This window comes from Phodopus roborovskii, unplaced genomic scaffold (genome assembly GCF_943737965.1).
Source record: "Phodopus roborovskii unplaced genomic scaffold, PHOROB, whole genome shotgun sequence".
NCBI classification, from domain to species: domain Eukaryota; kingdom Metazoa; phylum Chordata; class Mammalia; order Rodentia; family Cricetidae; genus Phodopus; species Phodopus roborovskii.
This window is the reverse complement of record NW_026126480.1, coordinates 27,707,018-27,710,469: the sequence shown is the minus strand read 5'-3', so window position 1 is coordinate 27,710,469 and position 3,452 is coordinate 27,707,018.

Sequence of the window (3,452 nt, the reverse complement as noted above, 5' to 3'; positions counted from 1 at the left end):
ACTGCCACTAGCCCAACTCCACCCCTCAGGGCCGGTACTTCCGGTAGCTATTTGGCGGGCAGTTGAAGCGGTTGGGCCTCCATAGACTACAATCCCCAAGGTGCATTGCGCATTAGCAATTGCTAACAGTCCTTGCGGCAAGCGAGATGCACACCGGGAAAAGTAGTCTTCACTGCAAACTAAGGGCTTTGTCAAACAGCTATAGGAATTCTCAAGACCCAAAGCCCCACAAGTGTTCCTGGAAGTTGTTGGGTACTTTCTGCTTATCTGTTCAGAGAAAGCCTCCTTCTGTTTTGTTTGTGCAAAATGTACATCATTCACCAAAATGTTTTCTCTATAAATGAAAAACGTTGTTGAATCCTAGATGCCAACTCAAAGGCTTAATGTTTGTGCTCATTTACAGATGAGTGGAGGGAACTGTCCAGAGGAAAGGTAACAGGTTCATGTTGGCAGGAAAAAAGTCCACAGATATTTTTTTTTTTTTTGGTTAGTTCCTATCTAAATAACTCATTGCCAACGTTTTTAACTGTAACTGGGCTTTACCTTCCTCCCAGTACTTACTTTTATATATGTATAGTGAGAGTTTTGAAGAGCCTACCAGAGAAGTTGTGAGGCATAAATGAGAAAACTGTTATACAGCATATGGTTTAAAAATCCTTTATAGGAGGAGTGGGTTGGAGAAGTTGCTCAGCCAGTAAAACGTTTGCCACACACAAGCATGAGAACCTGAGTTCAGACACTGAGCCCTCTCCAAAAAAAGCCATGGGCCCTGGCTGGAAATTGTACTTCTCAGCTCTGGGGATAGGGAAACAGGAGCTCCCTGGAACTTTCTGGTCAAATCATTCTAGCTCCATTTTCAATGAAAGACCCTGCCTCAAAAGTAGAATGGAAATCGACTGAGAAAGATACCAAATGCCCACCTCTGCTCTCCCAAACATGTGTATATACATCTACACTCAGGCCAAGAAGAAAGAGATAAAGTAGGACAAGTAAGTACTGGAGGCAGTGTGGAAATGAGAGAGGACATGAGGGGACACCTGTCTCAATATCATAGAAATAAACATGGGGTGTAGAGAGAATGAGATCTTGGGCAAAAGCATTGAATAGAGGTGTTTCCTCTAGAAGAAGGCATGGTGTGAAGGAAGGGGCCTGAGGGGCAATGATGACAGAGACAAGAGAGCCCCATAGCAGAGAATGAACCCTAAAACGGATTCTCAGGTCCAATAATTTTCCATTAATCTTGAGGACAGTGTGTTTTGTTTTGTTTTGTTTTGTTTGAGACAGGGCTTCTCTGTAGCTTTGGAGCCTATCCTGGAACTCACTCTGTAGACTAGGCTGGCCTTGAACTCACAAAGATCCTCCTGCCTCTTCCTCTCAAGTACTGGATTAAAGGCATGAGCCACTACTGCCAGACTGACAACAACTTTTTTTAAGCACAGACTTGGAACCCTTGTGATCCTCTTGTTTCTGCCTCCCATGTGCTGGGATTATGGGCATGCGATACCATTCCCAACTGAGGATGAAATCTCTTTTAAAGAAATCTCTTCTTGGGCAGAAGAGGTGGCTCAGCTTTTAAAGGCTAGGCTCACAACCAAAATTATAAGAGTTCAGTTCCCAACACCCACGGCTGTCTTTCCAGCCACCTTTAAAAAGAAATCTCTTCTTCCTAAGAAGTTTTTTTTTTCTTTTTTTTTTTTTTTCTTGAATAAATATAGATCAGGCCTGGGAAATAAAAATGGGCTTGATTGCCAGAATACACTTTTAAGAAGCTGGGTTTCAGTGCACACACTAGTAATCTTAGTGCTGAAGAGGCAGACACAGATGAATATCTGGGACTTACTGGCCAACCAGCCTAGTGAGGGACTATTGTCAACAAAAGATGGCTGGTGCCTGATGACCAACAACCAATGCTGTCCTGTGACCTCCACATGCAGGTGCATACACCTGGGAGCTAGTACACACACACACAGAGAGAGAGAGAGAGAGAGAGACAGAGAGAGAGACAGAGAGAGAGAGACAGAGACACAGAGAGGCAGAGAGAATGAAAATATAAATAGATCATCTTTGAAGGTTTATTTTTGGTTGTTCAAGGCAGGGTTTCTCTGTGTAGCTATGGCTATCCTGGAATTCACTCTGTAGACCAGACTGGCCTCAAATTCAGAGATCTACCTGCCTCTGCCTCGAGTGCTGGAACTAAAGGTGTGCTCCGCCATGCCCTTGCCCACTTCTGTGTCAGATCTAACATCTTGATCAGATTAAAAAGCAAATAAAAAAAAAACCTTTAGAATGTATTAACAAAACCCCATCTAAGAATGCTAACAGAAAACATCTGAAGCTCTGACTGACCTGTCTGCTCTAACTGACCAATTATGTTTCCACTGTAGTATTTTTAAATACCTTTGTTGTTTGTTTTGAAAGGGTCTCACTGTGTAGCCCTGGCTGACCATGAACACGAGATAAGTTTGTGTCTGCTAGAATTTAATGCTTGTGCTACCATGTCCTGCACAAAATGCCTCCATTTATAACTTTCTTTGTTCTACCCCTATAAAATTTTCAAGGCTTAGTGGCACATATTTTTAATCCCAGTACTTTGTAGGCAGAGGCAGGCAGGTCTCTATGAGTTTGATACCAGCCTGGCCTACATAAAAAATGCCAGGCCAGCCAAGGTTCATAGCGTGACCCTATTTCAAAAACACGAAGCTGCTTCCATATTGAAACGTTGTGTCTGGGGAGACCTAATACACATTCCTGGGCCATGAACACTCAGATCTGGCTCCTGAAAGAGGTCAGTGTTAGCATAAATCTCATGGGGGACCTTGGAGGATTCCATGGCAGGCGAGGGTGACCAAGGCTAAAAGACAAGCATGCTAGTCAGAGCTTAAGTGAGAAGTTTTATTAGAAAGGAAAGGGGAAGAGAAAAGAAAGAGACACAGAGAGAGGACAGAAGAGAAGAGGGAGACTGGAAAATTCTGTCTGCCACAGGGGAAGAGCAGGAAAGAGAGAGATAAAAGAAAGCAGGGAAGAAGAGCAGAAAGAGAGTAAGTGGGCAAAAGTCTTTCTTTTAAAGGGGTCCTTTGCACCTGGGCTGACCAGGGTACTGCCTGAGTGCATTCCGTCAGGTGACGGGGCAGGCCAGCATAATGCCTGAATCCTTAAGTCAAAAGCTGTGGTTTTGGTTTGTATCACAGTTGCAAGTGACCGAAGTGGCTTCATATTACCACCACTCCTTTATTCCTCCTAATAGAAATCAGACTTCTGATCCAATGCCTATTTCAAGTAAGACTACTGTAAGAATAAGATATGTATTTAGTGCTTTTCCAGCATAAGCCTGGCCTGGGACACAGTCAAGTGTTTAGGTGTGAGCTGAACTGCCACTAATGGGAATGTCAGTGGGGAGTGGGGTATGGGACACAATGTCATGCTGCCACTCCACTCTGTTCAGAGACCTCCAC